The sequence below is a fragment of the Zootoca vivipara genome, chromosome 7 (assembly GCF_965207765.1).
Source record: "Zootoca vivipara chromosome 7, rZooViv2.hap1.1, whole genome shotgun sequence".
Classification (NCBI taxonomy): Eukaryota; Metazoa; Chordata; class Lepidosauria; order Squamata; family Lacertidae; genus Zootoca; species Zootoca vivipara.
In genome coordinates, this window is record NC_142590.1 from 6042369 (window position 1) to 6062656 (window position 20288).

The 20288-nt window shown below is 47.1% G+C and overlaps 2 long non-coding RNA genes across 2 annotated transcripts; both read left to right on the top strand.

Annotated features, from left to right (window-relative positions):
* The first annotated feature begins 354 nt into the window (after positions 1-354).
* LOC148684967 (uncharacterized) lies at positions 355-8413 on the top strand. The gene is made up of 3 exons (XR_015950888.1): positions 355-883; positions 1488-1599; positions 7810-8413. It is a non-coding gene; the product is annotated as an uncharacterized LOC148684967 (long non-coding RNA).
* A 2970-nt stretch (positions 8414-11383) lies between these two features.
* Positions 11384-19640, top strand: LOC148684968 (uncharacterized). Its single transcript, XR_015950889.1, has 3 exons — positions 11384-12328; positions 16175-16227; positions 19421-19640. It is a non-coding gene; the product is annotated as an uncharacterized LOC148684968 (long non-coding RNA).
* The last annotated feature ends 648 nt before the right edge of the window (positions 19641-20288 follow it).

Consider the following 20288-nt stretch of genomic DNA (forward strand, 5'->3'; position numbering starts at 1 on the left):
TGGGGTGGGCGGGTGGGGTGGGGGGGGAGGGTGGTGCATGTGGGTCTCAACCAAAGCCTGTGCTTTAGTATCTTGAAAGACTAGTCTGCAGTAGAAGGAACTGCTGAACTGGTGGAACCAGGTTCTTTGTTAAGTTAATGGCCCTGGCTGGGCCTGCAAGCACCTTTTTTTACTTTTGTAAAGGGTTCAGCATGTCACTATGGAAACAACTGGCAGGTGGTGCACTTTCAGGAGGGGAGAAGCCTCCTCCCCATTCGCCTGGCTAGATGCCACATCTTCCAAGGGGTGGGAAAACAATAGACCAGGGACCTAGATTATGGTTACCAGACGTCCCCGTTTCCCCGGATTTACAAATCTGTCCCCGGATAAAATCTGTCCCCGGAATGTCCCCCGTTTTCATTTAATGACCCGGGATTTATATTTTAAGTGTTGTAGATTTATTAGTAGGGAAGGAATGTCGCGTGATTGGTTCAACGGCACAAGACACATCATATGAGGACTTCCGGCGAGGCAAAACGGCAGGCGCCAACGTAGCGAGCAGCTCCTGAAGCCAGCCAGAGCCAACTGCGCTACCAGGCTGGCTCCGGGCTGCTGAGACTGCTGCTGCCACTGCCAAAGGGGAACCGGGGATGCCCAGTGTGTCAACTGGGGGAACTGCTGACACCCACCCATCCCGTGACCCAAATCGAGCCGGGAGCGAGAGCAACCGGCCACCTGGCTGTCTGCCCAGCAGCGTTCCGGGGTCAGGAAAACCCCAGAGCCGATGCAGGGAGAAGGAGGAGAAGAGAAGGAGAAGGAAGAGAGAAAAAGAGGAAGGAGAAAAGAGAGGGGAGCCCTGACATTGCTGCACCGCTGCTGCTACCGCTGCTGCTGCTGAGGAGAGGTAGGAGAGCACCAGGAGGGCAAGGACATGTGGCTGAGCCCAGGCCCAACCCGAGCCTACGCCATGGCAGCTAGCGCTCCAAGAGAGCAGGCCGGGGCCTAGAGGAAGGCTGCACAACAAAGGAGACCACAGAAAAGAAGATATTACAGTACTTCTAATTTTTTAATAAAAAAAACACACTATTTTTAATAACTTTTTTTCTCTTTTGTTCCTCAAAAGGAAGGTTGTGTTAGGCATGCGGTAGAGGTTGCCCTCTAGGTGCTGTTGGACTATGCCTTGCTCCAGCAAGCATAGCAGATGGTGAGAGGTTATATAAGCCGTAGTTCAACAACACGTATAGGACACCAAGCTAGCTTCTGCTGCTGCAGGCAATAAGATCTCCACAAAAGCTAGAGCCAGCTTGCTCCCCTTGCTTGGCCCAGCATGGTATTCCATTCAGGGCTGCAATCCAGCATGAAATCACCATTCTGTCACCTTCTTTTCCAAGCACACAACTATGATTTGTTTTGTTTTGTGGCTTTCATTCCTACTTGGAATCCTCCACAAAATGGTTGAACAATGCGGTCAACTGATTCCAACAACGCTTCTCTCTTTGCTATTTCAGAGAGAGGGAGCAATGCCCCCACTGGGGAGTCCCTGGCCTTCCCCCGTCTGAACAGCCCAGGGCCAGCTTCCAAGAACATTAAATTTCAGCCGCCTTTTCCACTCAGAGCTTGGTGAGTTTTGTATTGGGCCCCCGTCCTCCACCCTCCTTTTTTCTTCTCTGGGTCTTTAAAGCAGGAGGCACTCCAGCCAAAATATTCGTCATGTTTCCAAACTTCCCTGCTGCTTGATTTATATACTGAGAGGGCTGAGGGAAAGATTCCAGAGCCATGTGCTGAGTGTGAACGAACTTACTTGCAAATAGTGCAGCCAGCCATGTCTGCTAGTGTGCTATGGCCAGTTTTGCCCAAGTCCGGTCATCCATGCTGGACTCTCGGCCAAATGCTCTTGCTTAGAATGGATGCATCGCGATTTCATGCTTGTCGAGTGGAAAACAAGTTACTTCTTTTGACAGGGCTCCTTGCTTCCCCAAGCAGTAAGATGTTTTAGGGCAGGGGTCAGCTCACCTTGTCCGATTGCCTGATTTGTTTCCCTCTGCCTGCAACCCTCCAAACTCCTGTTAAATGAAGCCCCTAGCTGTGCATGCGCAATGGATGTCCAAAATGTACACACCTCCACATAAGAGCAAAGTGAATGTGGCTTCCATTTTCAATTTGGATGGGAGCTGGTTTGTGGGAAACCACATCTAACCAGACTGTTCTCCCCAAGAAGCTACAGGGTGCAGATGGTTTGTGGCTAACATTGTGTGATCAGGAGCGCACTGGAGCAATGTTTATGGAGTAAATGGTAATGTTTATACAGCCTCAACGTGACTTAGCGGTGACTAACCAGGACTGTGATTTGGGTGTTGTGGTGAACAGCTTGGTGAAAATGTTGACCCAGTTATGTGGCAGTTGTGAAAATGGCTAATTCCGTGTTGTGGATTGAAAACAAAACTGCTTCTGTCACAATGCCTTCGTACAAATCTCTAGCACAACTGCGCTTGGAGTACTCTGAACAATTCTGGTTGCTACACCTCAAAAAGGATATCTTAGAGCTGGGGAAGTTTCTGAAAAGGGCAATTGAAATGACCAATGGGATGGAGCCACTCCATAGGAGGAAAGATGAGTAAGCAATGGCATGACAAGAGATGGATGAAATGATTCATGCTGTAGAGAATGTAGGTAGGCAGAGGTTTTTCTGCCTCATAATATGAGAATCCAGGGCCATTCCATGAAAGAAGAACTTTGCACGTTACATAAATTCTGGCATTTGCTCCCACAAAAGATAGTGACGGCCACCAACCTGGGTGACTTAAAAGAGGATTAGACAAATTCATGGAGGATAAAGCCAACGGTGTTGGTTCCTGGGGATCACAAGTGGGGAGAGCATCAGCTTGGCCATTGTGAGAACAGCGAGGTGGGCCTTTGGCCAGTTTCAGCAGGCTTTTCGTGTATTCTTCCTCGACCCATTCTGTATCCTCACTGCTTGGAGACAGAATGGCAATTTGGTTGTTCACCACTTTCGTTGATTCTTGAGGGTTAGCGTCAGCATTTGTCACTAATGTAAAATGCCGTCTTACAAATAAGCATTGCCACGTACTACAAAATCATGGGCAAAATTCTTAGCAACTCAGATCACATTATGCTCAAGCATCACATGTTCAAAAGCCTTTTGCTGGCTCTTCCCTTTGCCTCCTCTCTTACTTTTCATCTTTGCTCCCCGAGGGCTACTTTCCCCTTTTATTCCAGCAATGACTTATGTAAGTAACCAAAAAGGAAATTAGTAACAGGCCAAAGCTGGCTCCGTTTTGTTACTGAGAGTGTGTGATCTCAGCAGAAATATTTTTGTTACTGCCAAATGCTGACGTTCCCCCTCCAGATTGGCACTTAACCGCTCTAAGTTCAGGGGTTGTGTCATAAACCTATTCCTCCAGCACAAAATATTAATCGAAAAACAACATTGTGTAATGAGGCCTGAAAACAATAATCAGTGAATCAGCTAAAGCTTCAGTTGATTGATATACAGGAGACATATTGCATGTTTTTTCATTCTATTTTTAGTTGTAGTCTATTACTGAAGTAAGGGAAAATAATACTCAGCATGCATATTAGAGTGCTGTAGAACGTTGAATATTTCAAATACCTTATTGGAATTCTTACATCAATCCCGTAAAGGTAGCCTTTACTATTATCATCCCCATATTGCAGATCAAGAGCTATTTGTCTCGGATAATTCCCAATTTGTAGCTTTTCTTAGCCTAGGGATGAGGAAACCTGTGGCTCAGTCCTTTTCCTTATAGTGTGTTAACGGCCTTCCTGAATCCCAAAATGGTTTTCGACATTCCCTAGCTAGCAAGACCAGTGGTCAGGAATGATGGGAGTTGTAGTCCCAAAACATCTGGAGGCACACTGGTTGAGAAACACTGTTCTAGGGGGACAGCAGACATGACTTTCACTGCTCGACAGCTTCAAGAAAAATGCAGAGAGCAAACCCAACCCCTCTATATGGCATTTATTGACCTGACTAAGGCCTTCGGCACCATAAATCATAATGCTCTGAGGACAGTCCTTCTGAAAATCAGCTGCCCAGAAAAATTTGTGAACATCTTTCAGCTTCTTCATGATAATATGCCAGCAACAATTGCAGATAACAATGGCTCTCAAAGTGAACCATTCATTCACAGTGGGATCAGGTGTTAAACAGGGATGTGTTATCCCCCCAACCCCATTTATTATTTTCATTGCCATGATCCTACACATTGTTGAAGGGAAACTCCCCACCGGGGTAGAAATCATATATCAAACAGATGAAAAGGTCTTTAACTTGAGTAGGCTGAAAGCAAAGAGTAAGGTTACTTCAATATGCTGATGACAACGTAGTGTGTGCACACTCACAGGATGACCTCCAAACCATCCTAAATAGTTTCACAGAAGTTTTCGAAAAGCTTGGCCTATCATTCAACATCCAAAATACCAAAGTACTGCAACAGCAAGCACAAAACAAGCCCTCAGCACCACAAATCCAACTCAATGGTGTAACTTTGGAAAATGTCAATCATTTCTCCTACCTGGGCAGCTATCTTTCCACAAGGGCTGACATTGATGCTGAAATCCAGCATCACCTGAGCTCTGTGAGTGCAGAAACGTGCTAAGAAGAAGGCACGTTTGGCAAACCCTCACCTTGATCAACTCCTGCCTGGAAACCTATGTCCCCACTGTGGAAGGACGTGTGGATCCAGAACTGGCCTCCACAGTCAGTCACCTACAGACTCACTGTTAAGACCGTGTTCATGGAAGACAATCTTACTTGGCTACGAGTGATTGCCAAAGAGGGAGATCATATTTACCATCTCCTGCAAGATCACTAGAGTTGGCAGATGAGGTTTTTTTTCTTAATTGTGCAATTTCAGATTGTTTAAGAGTAAAAGAGAGTGACTTGATACCATGAATTGTTGATTGTTAGCCAAAATGATTCTAAGGGAGGGTGGTGGGTTTAAACAAATACAGTCCTGGAACTTTCATATTTTTTGCTTTTGTCTATAGTGGCACTTAACCCTTCAAAATCTCTGGCAGGTAATATTTCCTTGCCCTTTCCCCACACAACCTAGGTTAATGTTTGCTCCTGTTTTACAATCAATGAAGGTAGAAATAGCGATAACTCTTAGCATCTATTTGGTGACTGTGTTCAGAGCACTTCCCAAACATTATCTTAGTAATCCTAACTGCTCCCCATAAATGTAGGTCAGTATTATTATCTCCAAATTGCAGTAAGGGCCCTGAGGTGAGGGGCTAAGGTTGACTCAACAATGGCTTGCCTAAGACCACTTAGAAAAATTAGCTGAGATTTTATATAGCTAGCATATAAAACCATTAATTTTTTAAAAATATAACTCATGATTCACTCAATGCCCTGGTTGGCATGCAACATTAACTATGGATTAGCATAAATGTGCAGGCTCCTGGAGACGGGATCGTGGCTGCTTTGTTCTCTAGTCCTGCTGCTGTGAGTTAGGCTATGGTTTGGCTTTGCATGTCATCCGAACATCCTCCAGACAAACCACAAGTAAGCCATAGAACTTATAGCTTGTGGTTTTTCCGGAGTGACTCTGAGACAAACCATGAGCCCAGGTTCAGATAACTCGTTAATTCACACCATGATTTAGCAGGCAGCAGGAAATAGAAGAGAAACAAGTGTCGGCCATCTCCTCTCTAGAAGCCTGTGCATGCATGCTGGTTTGGTATTGCATGCAAGCCATATTGTACTCTAGGAAATTAGGGTGGTGCCAATTAGCATTGCTCATTTAGGCACCTTCTTAAGGGCTTTTTCTTACTCATGCAGTCCTTTTCAGGGTAGCATTGTTGGATATTGTTCCTGTTGGTTTTACAAATAGATTTGATGTCTTCTTCCTGTTCTAGCTTTGTGTTTTGTATTTCATTTTTATTTTTTGTACACTGCCACAACATTTTCAAATGGTGTGTTGTTTACCAACCAACAAACAAGCCCCTTCCTTCTGAAGAGGGCCATATAACTCAGAATCATTTGTGCATCTCATAATTAACTTGGTCTTATGGCAACGACTGGGTCTTAAGTGGAAACGTTCATCTCTAAAAAGTGCTTGAAGGTGTCTTTGTTTAGCAACCAATTTTTCTGAGTAACTGAAGCCCAGAGTCTTTTCAGGAATGTAACCCTAAGTGTATAGCAAAGTGATATCTTGGTCCACATGATGGGTGACCCCAGCCTCCGACCTTAACCTTCCAAAGCAAGCATTAAAGGGCTCTTGAGACTTGCCACCAAGACTCATTTTTCTGGGCTTCTACATACACCTCAAGGGGCAAATTGATATCTAAACCAGGAATGACTATATTCTATTACATGGGTCAGCAAACTAAGGCCCGCGGGCCGAATCAGGCCCAATTGCCTTCTAGATCCGTCCTGCAGACAGTCCGGGAATCGCCAGCACACGTGTTCTTTCCCTCTGCCTCCCTCTCCCTCACACGGCGGCACTTTTCTCCTCAGGGACAGAGCAATCTTGTCCAATGCCAGGTGCCCTCAACGGCAGGAGTCGGCTTGCCCACCTGCCTGCTTCAGCAGGGCGGCGCTGTGAAGGGGGCATGTGACGCTGGCTGCCAGCTGCTGCCGCCTTTTCCGCCTGCTCCTCCTCCCTCTCCCCTTCCTTCCTTCTCCACACCCCTTTTCTGCGCCGCTTCCTCGAGCGTTTTCTTCATCGCCGCCTGCCTCCCTCCCTCCTTCATTCTTCCCATGTCATGATGTTCAGGCGGGTTGTTGCAGTGGCCGCGGCTGCTGCTTGCGGGTTGGCAGGCGGCCCTGTCTTCTCCGTGGTGCCTCTCAAGAAGCAACAGCAGCAGCAGCAGCAGCAGGTGGTAGGTAAAAGATCCAGCAATGCCCCGGTTCCCCTACCTCCATCCACAGCTCCTCCACCAGGGCTGCTGCTTCTGTCTTTGCCGGCCAACACAGCCTCCTACCCTGCCACGGCGCCTGGCTGGCTGGAGAAGCCCAATGGCAGCTATTGGGACGACAACTGGGACAGGTAAAGTGAAGCATCTTCAGGCCTCTTTGCGGGCGGGCGAAAATCATTCATTTCCCCCCAAAAGTCTGCCCCCCCCAAGGTCTGAGGGACAGTGGACCAGCCCCCTGCTGAAAAAGTTTGCTGACCCCTGTTCAACTCACACAGAACTATTGTCTGTCACTATTTTGTGGATGGGATTCACCCACAATACAACAAACGTAGGTTGCGTGATTCAAGTGGATTTAGTGCTTCAGTGGGGGTTTCTTTCTAATAATTTTCGTGATAAGGAAAGTGGCGGGAAAATGCACTGGGAATAGTGAAAGAACAATTGCATGACACAAAGTTGTATAACAAATCACAATGAATGTTCGGTGGTGAACAGTTGACGACCTCTAACTCTCCTGCAATGTCTGTGCAAACGTTCTCGTGAACGCTCACTAAATCAGTTGTCTGGAAGCGATTTGTCTCCAGCTCAAAAGTGAGAAATGGTATTTCATAACCGATTTCTAAGTATATTGTGAATTGTACTTAAAATTGAGTGGCTTCAGTTGAGGAAAAGGCAGCTTTTGAATCTAGTCACGTTCTGCTATGAGTTATAGCAGAAGGCTGCAGTATAGCATCGTGTGGATTTTAGGTCACTTGTCTCCAGCAGTGAACACTTTTTGTGTCGGTTCTTTCTAATTGTTTTAGATTTATACCATGGCGTGCTTGGACTCCCAATGGTCCACTGCTGCTGTGACTGCTGCTGCTTCTACCCTTGAGAGCAACTAGGCTATCTCCTCAATCTGACTGCCCTGTACATTTTTTCCTACAGACGCTTCTGAGACTGAAATTTCAGCTTCGATTCATCACTGAGTGAAGAGGTGGCTTTTTCTGGCATTAATGCCAGGGCTGCATATTCTTTGTTTGGAAAAGAAAATGGTGATAAGTCATGCTGTGCTTCTGGCGCTCACAGGTATACTGTTTCCATACACAAAGGTTCTGTTATAATGGATGGTATTCAGCTATGTCTTACTCAGAGTAGACCCATTGAAAAGAATGAGCATGGCTGAGTTGGGTCCATTCATTTCAGTGGATCTGCTCCAAGCAAAACTGAGTTGAATACCACCCAACGGATGGCAGTTGTTGATCAAACTATTCTGCATTCATTTGCTCTAGCCCTATGGTGGTAATAAATTTCATAAGTTAATTATGCAACTTCCTCCCTTTTGATTGTCACCGCTAGTTAACTTAACGGAGTGTCCGCCAGTATATGGGAGAAAGAATAATTTTCCACTACGCAATCTCACTCTCTCATTCATAAGAAAGAGCACCACAGTCTGAGGGTGAAATTGCATCTTACATTAAATGCAGGGCAGTCTTGAGCAGGCCGCGCGCCCTGGCGCTTTGCCACGCAGCGCCCTGTCTACCGGCCCAGCGCCCTGCGCCACCGGGACTCTACCTAGAGCCGGCCCTGATTAAATGCATTTAAAATTGCAAGTGTGTGTTTGAGTTCTCCTCCTTCATCTTTAGTTGGGGAGCCATTCAGTTATGGGTCACTCTAAGCCAGTGTTTCTCAAACTTGGGCCCCCAGCTGTTGTTGCGTTACCAACTCCCATAATCCCTAGCTAGGAGGACCAGCAATCAGGGATGCTGGGTGTTGTTGTTCAACAACAGCTGGGGACCCAGGTTTGAGAATCGCTGAAGTCTAAGCCATGTTATGACAGCTCAGGACAGCAGATGGGCTGGGGGGGGGGGGTTTGTCGGTGATCCATGGGTGTTCATTACCATTGCTGCCTTTATTGTGTTTGCATTCTCAATAAGGGGTGGAGGTTTTCATGTGCGCAAAGGTTGTCTTTAGCATTTGCAGGAATGTCCTGTTGTCCTTCTCGGTAGTGGCGCCCGCCCTGTGGAATGGCCTCCCATCAGATGTCAAAGAGATAAACAACTACCTGACATTTATAAAACATCTGAAGGCAGCCCTGTTTAGGGAAGTTTTTAATGTGTGACATTTTAATGTATTTTAATCTTTGTTGGAAGCCGCCCAGAGTGGCTGGGGAAACCCAGCCGGATGGGCGGGGTACAAATAATAATAATAATAATTATTATTATTATTATTATTATTATTATTATTATTTCACTTAAATCACTAAATGAAAAGGGTGGGGGAAGGAAAAAGATACCACTTTGTCAGTGGTGGACCTACATTTTGGGGGCCCTGAAGCTTGAACTGTTATGGGGGAGGGGCCTTTGCGACCAGCAACGAGGTCTGGGTTACCACTGTTATCTTCTTCAATGAGGTTGTCCCACAACAGATCACTTTAAAAAATTAACTACTATACCTCTGATTTTGATTGGATTATAATATTGCATGAAGCACATTTTACAAAATACGCGTTTTCTGGTTTTCCTAGCAGCATATTCATGTGCGGGTGCATCTTATGAGAGCCTCCTTGATGTGCCATTTATCTAGGGACAACATGCATGAAGATTTTAAACACTCTTCAACATAACAGCCAATTTACCACGACACTCCACCTTTGCAACACCTGTGTTACTAACTCTTCAACCTTGGGATTGTTGAAATATATATACAGGCCCAGCTCTAGGTAGACCCCCGGTGGCGCAGGGCACCATGGCGCCGGCCCGCCAGAAAGGCGCCGCGAGCTGCGCCCGCCCGCTGGCCGGCCGATCCGCCGGTCCGCCGCGCAGCGGCGCCCACCCGCCCAGGGAAACGGGGCGGGAGGGCGCCAGAGATCGCACTGTGCCTGCCCGCCCACCGCTGCGCCCACCCGCCCACCGCGCTGGGAAACGGGGCGGGAGGGCGCCGGAGAGATCACACAAAATTAACCATTTGAGTCGTTTAAGCAATGCGGACTGAAGTCACGACTGGGGCCCCTCTGGGATTAGCGGTCCTGAATCTGAAGCTCCATTAGTTCCATAATAGACCCACCCCTGCACATTGCTTTGAAGTGATTTGTCACCCTTTTGTTTAGAAATTGGAGCAACAAGGATATTTAAAGAAGCTGGCATCTGTGTCCTTCCTCTCTCCCCAAGGTGTTACGCCTCTGCTCAAGTCCATCTTTGACCCTGGAAGAGATCCAGTTTCCCTTTCCAGCAGGGGATTTCATTCAAAGCACTGCCAAAAGGGGGGGGGGCTTTCAGGCTGGCTTTACAAGCCAGCGCATTTCCTGTGGATACTTATTCCGTCCTGGAGAAGCTGCTGCTACTTCTGTTTTGCCAATGGAACATCTAATGAGATGTCTGTTTCCACAGCGCAGTCGCTGCTATAATCTTTGGAGGACTTGGCCCACTGATTCTTGCTGAGACACAGTAATTGCTGGGAGCACCTTTTTTAAAAAAGAAAATGTTCCTATTGAAGATTTTCTCGGGTTACAAAAGTACATACATCGTCTCCATTTTCAGGTCATAAAAGTCCTTTCTACAGATCAGTTATATTCGATGTGAGATGGACAGCTATCTTGGCTCCCCCGGCCCCCCCCCCCAGGTGTGGAGGGAGGGCAGAAAAAGAAGGGGTGTCTGTCTCAGCAGGCAGGATGGGATCAGCTGACAAAGGTGAAAGCGAAAACTCTTTGGACCTATGGGAGTGGCTGGGCAGTCCGGGCTCATCGTGCATTGGCTGGCAGGCTGGGAGCGTCAATGGCGCCCTCTGGAGGCTTCGCCCCAAGGAAAATTCCTGGCTAAACACCCTTGGTTTGGGCACTGGGCGCTTGCTCTAGTAGTTGCTATGCACCTTGCCTTTTCTCAGGGTGCCAGGGCCAGTAAGTGGAAGCCACAGCTAATCTGAGGGATCTTTCCCAGGCCACGGGCTTGACCATCACCACTGAAAGGCTCATGGGTCAGCAGGGCTGGGGAAGATCCCTTAGAAATGATCTTGAGGAACCATTGATCTAACTCCATTTAAGGCATCTGGGAACCAGCTTCAGTCTCATCTATGCCGCAGCAAAGGTGCGTGGAAACTATTTTGCAAAGGACCTGAGTATCATGGATTGAAGCCCAGTCTCTGCAGTTGGTAGGTTTGTCCAGGGCTCTCTGCCTTATCACATGGAAGCACCTCATAGAAAGAAAGTTTTCCTCCTGTTTTCTGGTGAGCTGGATTTTTTTTTTTTTTTTGCCATCCCATCAAAGACAAAACCCTCAGAACTTTACTTTGATGACCAGACTCACAAACCTTTTGGTAATTAAAAGCTGCTGGCAGAGACAAGAAACATGCCTTGCTTTCTGTTTTTTTGGTTTTTAAAAAATGATTTAAGTTTCTTCTGATCTCTAATGAAGACCTTAATTTTTTTTGTCTTCTTTGCCTTCCTTTGCTTATGCAATGAAAGGGGAAATGGGAATACTTGTTTTTTTTTTTACAAGAGAGAGAGAGAGAGAGAGAACACATTTAACAGAACCATTTTTCCTGGCAGTCTCTGGATTTCTATACCAAAGAATTACAGAAAGCTTAACAGGGAGAGGTTGTTCCTTCTATTTAACAATCTGCTTGCAAAAGAGTTTAGAGCCTCTCTCAAGGCCTGTCCTTAATTTCCTTCCGAGCACATGTTCAGTTGCAGTATACAGATTCCCCCCCCCCACCATCCCCAGTCATGGAACATTTCTCAGGGGCTAATTCACACATTCGTGTTCCTTGCTTGCAAAGTGCGTGGCAAGCTGATCCCGCCTTATGCAAAGGAGGTGAAAGAAAGCCGGGCTCATGTGTGCCATAGATGCTTGCAAAGAGGCTGCAATGGCACGAGTCGGCCTAGTTGCAAAGGTCACCCTGGGATGCCTAGATGTTTTCCAAATATGTTACAGCTACTCATCATGAGCAAGAAAAAAGGAAACAGGATGTGGGGCGACTACTGATTAAAGATGCTGGGGAGCCAATGCATAGTCTCCAATTGCCCCAGAAATGCTCACAAAAACTCTTAAGCCATCACAGCTTCTCACTTTGTCACACAGGGACCCAAATTCCCAAGGGGCCTTTCCTTTAGATCTGTGCCTCCTGGCTCCCACCCAATATGGCACCACTTCCTGTTTTATGAAAACAAGATCTGGGTCACTTGAATGCCCCTAATAAACTCTTTCACCTTTTCCCCGTTCCTCAATCGGTCAGGTGCTGTGCCTGCATCCCTGCCCCGGCCTCTGAGGAGGAGGAGGAGGAGGAGGAGGAGGAGGAGGAGGAAGCTGAAGGATGGCCAAAGCCCCTGGTCCCCCAGATGCTGAGGTGGTGACCCTGTGGGAGAAAGTGGCTGTGCTGGAGACGGGGCTGGGCACTTTCCAGAGCCTTCTGGAGTGGAAGAAGAAGCTGCAACTCAAAGCCCAGGCTCACCATCTGAAGAATCTAGTTACAGGTAGGTAGCCGTGTTGGTCTGAGTCGAAGCAAAATAAAAAAAATCCTTCAGTAGCACCTTAAAGACCAACTAAGTTATTATTTTGCTATGAGCTTTCGTGTGCATGCACACTTCTTCTGTTTCAAGTGTATCTGAAGAAGTGTGCATGCACACGAAAGCTCATACCAAAATAAAAACTTAGTTGGTCTTTAAGGTGCTACTGAAGGAATTTTTTTTATTTTGCATCTGAAGAATGTTGGAGATTATGCCAGTGATTATGCCACAGGGAGAGAATTGAAGAATGAGCAGCAGGAGCCAGCTCCTCCCGGCTTCTCTCCCCTTGCAATGACCTCTCCATGCAATGTGGAGGGTCTTCCAGGTAGAACGTCCTTATCTCCTCATATCACCTCAAAGCCCAACACTTTTCCAGTGAAGTTGCTTCGCGTATTCGGCTGGCAGGCCTCAAGTGGGAAGAACTGAGCACTGGACCTGCCCAACTTTTGAAATTTATAACATTTTTATTATTATTTCAACTTATACACCGCCCTATACCCGGAGGTCTCAGGGGTTTTTACAACATGACTTACTGTTTTGCCTTTGCCAAGCATCAAGACTTAAAAAAGAAAGAAAGAAAAGTAATTAATGAATGTGCCACCTGCAAGATTTAAGGGCGCACATTGCAGCATTTTAAATTAAATTTCTACTTAAGGTACATTGCTGCTTGTTCTCAGGAAGAGTCTTTCTGGGATTATATAATGGACTACCCAACCTAGCATTTTCTCAAGAACTGCAGCAAGGATTAAGTGGTCAGTCGGAATCTGAGCCAGCCGTCTTCTCCCCTATGTGCTGTAGTCTACTTCTGCCTGCCCTTAAGACAGCACAGAGCAAAGCTTAACAAGACGTCATTCATACAGTTAGCAACTGTGTACATAACTTTTTAAAAGTAAAACTGTTTCTTTTCATGCAAATTGTGGCTGCAGAGGAGCACCATGTAGGGCTGCAACAGGAAATGGAAGGGTTAAAGGCCATTGCCTCCAGCATCTGATTCAGGCTCCCACAAATGCTTTTTTTCCCTCTAAAAAGTCATTGAGTCAATTACTAAGAATTTGGCTCCAAGTCCCAGGCAGATTCCACTGTGCAACAGGCAGGAAAGTTGATCCTATTCCATTTGTGGCTCTTGAACGGAGTATAAACATTTCCTGGGCAATGGATGGGTTTTCATCCTTTTAACCTGAGGGGGAATGTTTCCTATACATTGGAACTCCCACAACTGGGAGAGAAACTGATGTGATAACATCACTTTAATTAAGAACAGAAGCAAGGGGAGGCCAGGAGTTCTTTTCTGGCTCATCCATACAGCAGAACCCTACATGAATTCAGTATGAACAGAATAACCTGATCAGACACCCAACTCAGTTTGGCCCCCAAAACACACCCTGGCCCAGCCTTTCCAAGATCTGCTGATGGTCCAGCTCTTGGACAGATTTTGCAGCTGCTGTCGATGCCTTCCAGTTGGAGCGCAGACGTATTAGAACCAATTATTGCAGAGATGGTGACCGTGACGAAGCCAAGAAACTCAGTGCGCACACATGTGACAGTTGTGTGGGTGAACTGTAGACACATCTGGAGTCTCTGAAGTTTCCACAGCGGCAGCGGCAGAGAGGGGCGGAGGGAAGGAGGGAGAGAAGGAGCAGAGGCTTGCGTTTGGCTGTCAGAGCTGCTCCAGCAAATAAAACATCAAAGGAAGCTCCGGCTGGGGCATTTGGCGTGTCTGAATGCTCCCCCGTATGGGGAAACAAACCTCTTGGAGAGGCCTAGTAAACAAAGAAGACGGGACTTCTCCTGGACACGTTGCTTTTTTAAGCACAGGGAGTTTTTGTTTTGTTTTTCCCTTAGGAGAGCATTTAAAACTTGCAACCCACCCAGCCCTCCCCTTTGTGAAGCCTGATGCGGTCCAAGCCAGGAAAAGCTTTCCCACTTAACTGAGCTAAGTCTACAAACTGGCCCTGATTCAGCATTCCACTGCCCGCTCTCCTCCTGTCCTGACTAGCAATTCTGAAGCATCTCCCTTGAGAGGCGGCTTATTTCCTGTTTAGATTGTTGTTTCTAGGCAGCGCGTTCAATCCCACCCCCCCTCACCACCGCACATCAAATTTAGTGTTTGAACGATCCCTTCTGCTCTTTTTCTTCCAGCCTCACATCTGTAATGGGTTTTTGACCTGCCAGGATTCCCAGGTCGCTCCATCCATCCTCAGCTTTGCAAAAGGAAAAGCAACCTGAGAACTTTTTGCGGTTTGCACAGCTCTTTTTGCTTTTCTTCTCCCCCAGCTCCTCCCCCCCTCGCCCCAACCACGACCACTTTCCATCTGTAATTCATTCTCTCTCAAAGCCACATCTGTTTGTTAGGGAAAGGGTGGTGGTGGTTAAAATGAAGTCACCCTTCTCGCTCTCCCACCGCCCAGTAAATAGAGCAGGGTGAGGGGGAGGGGAAAGAACAGGTAGGAAGCAAATAACTGTTGCGGCGCGTGAAGAGAGCTAGGCTGGGCACATGCCCAACACTGAAAGCACATGGCTTCCCCCAAGAACCCTCGGAACTGGAGCGGCAATTTCCAGGATTCTTTGGGACAAGTCATGTGCTTCAAATGTGCGCACTCGCAGCCATCCCTCCGGCCAGATAAACACAAAGCCCCAGAGCTGCTCTAATGTAAAGCTTTCTTAACTTGGGGGTGGGGAGAGCAGGGCCTCTCTAGGGAGGCAAGCCCCATGGACACTCTTAGGTACATAAAGGACCCAGAGCACAGGCTTGCGGGTGACATAAATTTGCATCAGCGCATAGGCTGCCTCTGGGCAAACAAAGACGGCAGGTAGTTGATGTCAGGAGTATGGGCAGGAGTCAGGCTCTGGGGCCTGTAGTGCCTTGCAGGACTGGGGCCTGCCTCAGCTTGTGCTGGAGAAGCAAGGAGTGGTCACTCAGGTGAGGCCTCAGCTTGTGCTGGAGAGGCAAGGAGTGGTCACTCAGGTGAGGCCACTTGATACCTCACTGCACCTGGTGGCAGGAGCTGGGAGGGATAAAAGCTCAGCATTTCCCTTCAGCTCTTTGCCACAGCAACGCTATCCCTGCCTGGTTGCCTCTGGCCTCTTGCTCCTTGGACCCTTGCCTTGCTGACGCCTTGATCCTCGACCCTTGGACCTTCGCCTCTGCCTTGCTCCTTGACCCTGCGACTGCCTGCTACTGGACCCTCAGCCCTGCACCTGTTCCTGCTTTTACACCTCCATCTTGCCTCTGGTCCTGACGTCCCCAGCCAGGGCTAAAACGGCCCGCCGACCGGACCGTGACAGTTGAGTCCGACCGGGCGGTGCCCTGTAATTAAAGTTTTTTAAAGAGGGGGGAAGGCTAGAGATCTGGGCCTGGCACAGAAGACCTTGGATCACCCCAGCAATGCCCCTGACACATCCTTCTGTGATGCCTCTTAGTATGTGTCTTGAGCAAATGTCTAATATTTACTGAATGTTAACAATATCAGATGAATTCTGTGAACACCATCATTCCGTGATGGCCGTCCCCGATTGCCAGACATACTGATGTAGCACAGAGTATCACGCAGGGAGCAACAAAGCAGGATATTCAAATCTCACCTCTGTTATTAACTCACCATCTGGCCTTAGGCATCTCAGAAGATGGACTATGAGGGATAGTAATATTGAACCACCTTATAGAGATGTTGTAATGATACAGTACCATATGCGAAGTGCTTTGAACTGGCTGTCTTGTTTAAGTTATTGCAGTTCTTGCTTTTTTGGACGTTAAGGAAAGCAGCACTCGTACACATACAGCGCACTCTAAAGATGACTTTCACCATATTTCAGACATCTGCTGTATCCAGACTGGGGGCGTGTCTGCTGCAAAAGATCCACTGCAAGTAAGGAGAGTTCTGCAAAATCACTACCCTCCATTCATTTCAATGGGGCTTACACAGAATTTCCTAATTTACAATATTTATATACCCCCTACCACCCATTCCCCCAAATAAGAGAGGTTCTTTGCATAGCTAAGTAAAACTTAAACAGTAAAATAAATAAAAAAGCAGGACGTAAAACTTGGAATAGGAAACAAAATAAAACCCACAGCAGGATGCAGAGTAAAACTGCCATCTGAGGAACGGTGCAAAAAATCTAAAAAATCACCTAAAGTTGCTGTTGTTTTAACTAAGAGTAGAAAGCCTGAGGAAACAAAAAAGGCCTTCACATTGAACCACAACTTAAATGACGGACGAGCAATGGAGTTTACATGGTGGGGAGGGGGTCCAGAAGTCCCATCGTGTTCTTCTAGAACATTCCATACCTGCCCATTATTCTTGTTCATCCCACTAACTGGGCAAAATGGAAGGCTGCTCTACTTTTTTATATGGATTATTATAGTCTAGATACCTTAGAAGGTGTGCCTACCATCTTCCAGCTGCAAATTCATAGCTGGGGGTTGGACTACATGACATTCGCAGTCCCAACCCTACAGTTCTATGATTCTAAGTGAGAATATTGCTGCAATTTGCTGAACAGAGCTGTGTTCATGTTTGGAGTAACAGAAGGTGTCTGTCTGTGTAGTTGTGGGTGATACTGTTCTTAACCACTCGTAAAAATTATTTTGGCAAGCGGTTCCTTTTCCAAGGGCTGTAGGAATGCTGTGGATCCACGTAGACCTTGTCCATCGTGGATGTCGTGGGCCATTGTTTACAGAGCAATTGCAACAGTGCAAAACCATGTCCTTGGGGAGAAGGTGCAGCCAGTACATTCCTTAACATAATAAGATTATTAATATGTCCCTGCAGGAGTAGAGCTGCCAGGGGTGGCCTGGAGATTGCACTCTCGTTTTGAAAGAGCCTTTTCCAGTGACATCTCCCATCATCCCTGACGGTTTCTGGCCAGGGCCGACCGGAGTTGTAGTCCAAAACATTGGGGTGGGGGGAACAGGTTGGGGAAGCCTGTTTCACCCAGCGGCTTGGCCCAAGGAAACCTTTCGTCTTCCACCCTCTCCATCAGTCAGTCAGCTTCAGCAACTGACTGGCTTGGAGAAAATACCTCGCCCCTGGTATTCTTGCTTTGTGAACGTCTCGTTCTGCCCTGGACCATCGGGGACACTCAGCTATGTTTTGAAATTGTTCCTCCCTCGCCCACTTTTCCTGCTGGTCTGTTAGCCTATGGAATTTGGGCTTCTGAAAACTTTGCCTTGAGAGGTGGGGGGGGGCAGAGAGAGCACATATGCATAGTCCCTTCTAACAGTTGGGAAAACTGTAGGCAGCTTTTTGCAGCAGGGAGAGAGTCTTTTCTTCAAGGTGGTCTGGGAAGTCTCTGGACGTTGTCCCCACTCTATGATCTCCAAACCTATCTCTGTATGGTATGTATAGGTAAAGGTAAAGGTACCCCTGACAGTTAGGTCCAGTCATGTCCGACTCTGGGGTTGCGCGCTCATCTCACTCTATAGGCCAAGGGAGCCGGCGTTTATCCGCAGACAGCTTCCGGGTCATGAGGCCAGCATGACAAAGCTGCTTCTGGCGAACCAGAGCAGTGCACGGAAACGCCGTTTACCTTCCCGCTGGAGTGGTACCTATTTATCTACTTGCACTTTGACGTGCTTTCAAACTGCTAGGTGGACAGGAGCTGGGACAGAACAACGGGAGCTCCCCCCGCATGTTACTGTTGCTCCTTTTGCCATATTATTCCAGATTTACTGACACTGCCTTTGCCAATCTGGTGCCCTGGGTCTAAGGAGTGTTGTAAATCCACAGTGCAGGCTGGCAGGGTGGGTGAAGCATGCCATTTAAGCAAGTTAATGCAAATAGGGATGCGGATGGTGCTGTGGTCTAAACCACCGAGGCTCTTGGGCTTGCCGATCAGAAGGTCGGCGGTTCAAATCCCCACGACGGGGTGAGCTCCCGTTGCTCTGTCCCAGCTCCTGCCAACCTAGCAGTTCAAAAGCACGCCCAAAAGTGCAAGTAGATAAATATGTACTGCTCCAGCAGGAAGATAAACGGCGTTTCTGTGCGCTACTCTGTTTTCAGTGTCCCGTTGCGCCAGAAGCGGCTTAGTTATGCTGGCCACATGACCTGGAAAAGCTGTCTGCAGATAAATGTCGGCTCCCTCGGTAAAGCGAGATGAGCACCACAACCCCAGAGTTGTCTGCAACTGGACTTAACTGTCAAGGGTCCTTTACCTTTTTTTAATGCAAAAGATAAAAAGTTTGCATAAATATATCTTCAGCAACGAGGCATAGCAGGTTTTCATGCTACACCTTCTGTCCACTCGAGCGCTTTGGGAGTAATTGCATGCGCAGAAAGACATAGGAAAGACATTGGCTTAGTTATGCTGGCCACATGACCTGGAAAAGCTGTCTGCAGATAAATGTCGGCTCCCTCGGTAAAGCGAGATGAGCACCACAACCCCAGAGTTGTCTGCAACTGGACTTAACTGTCAAGGGTCCTTTACCTTTTTTTAATGCAAAAGATAAAAAGTTTGCATAAATATATCTTCAGCAACGAGGCATAGCAGGTTTTCATGCTACACCTTCTGTCCACTCGAGCGCTTTGGGAGTAATTGCATGCGCAGAAAGACATAGGAAAGTAACCTCTAAATGAGTATCTTTCCCACAGAGGGTTCTAAGGGATCCAACCAAACTTGCCTTGCCATTCACATCACCGTCCCTCCTTAAAGGATGGTGCCACCTGGTGGAAGGAGTAGCAACAGAGCTTTTTGATCTGCATTTTTTCATTAGGATGTGTAGACTGAAAATTCACACGCACACCCTATATGTGAGACTTCCAGGACCTGCTTCCCTCATCTCTCCTCCTCACACACCTTGTTTTATGTATCTCTCGCACATTTATGTACTTCTCGACCAATCTAGTTCTAGTGGTGAGAAATCATGAATGGAAATGCGGCAGGTTTTGCATCCCTTTCAAACCACTTCCAAGCAGAAAGGCTGAATTTTCACCCCAGTCAAAAGCTCACTGGCGTGCATATCTGGTCTGTTTGCCTAAGTAAGAGTATATGTAAGAGACAAACACTGGGCCTTCAACCAGCAAGAGATACAGATGCTGAGCTTTCATTTTTATTTTTCAGAGTAATTCTCCAGCTCTCCTTGAAAGCAAGCTAAGGAGCAAAATGTGCAGTTATTTCTGTGAGATGAGCCAGCCAGCTTGCTCGTACATTTCTTTTCTTTCTTTTTATAATAATTTTTTATTGATTTTCCTACAAACAGAACAAAACAACACATAAAATATAAACACTTTCCCTCCATCCTCCCTCCCCCCACAAGTCCACTTCTGCCACCAGTAGTACCCGTGGGTGTTGAGAGTCAGAGGGGTCCATTTAAAGCTGGGTTTGTCCTTCCCCCCCTCCTCCCTCCCCGTCCTCCCCCCTCCCACCAAGGGAACAGGGGTGGAGGAGCACTGAGGTTAGGGTTTCCCCCAGCTAATCCTTTAACACAGTATACAGACAAACAATACATTTTTAAAAAAGAAAAAAAATTCAAATCTTATTTTCTTAACATTGTATTTATGACTTCCTCGATTCTCTTCTTCCTGGTTTTCTTAATTTCTTTATAAAAGTTATGGCGGGTTTTCTACTCTAGTTCAAAATCTTTTCTTTATAATATTCACTTTATCCTCTTCCTTCTTCGTGCCGCCTCCCCACGGGTCCCCTCCTGCCACAAGAGGGACCCGTGAGGTGCAGCATTCCAAAGGAGATCCATTTTTGTGTCTGGGTTTCCCCCCCCCCTCCTGCCCCCCCCCCAGGGCACCCTCTGCCACCAGGTGCCTCTGAGCAAAGAGCAGAGGAAAGGCAGGTCTCTGCCCAGACACCTATCTACCGTGTTTCTCATATTATAAGACATGTCTTATATTAATTTTTTCCTGAAAAAAACACAGCATGGCTTATTTTCAAGGGATGTCTTATTTTTTAATTAAGTACCGGTACCGGTACCTGTACA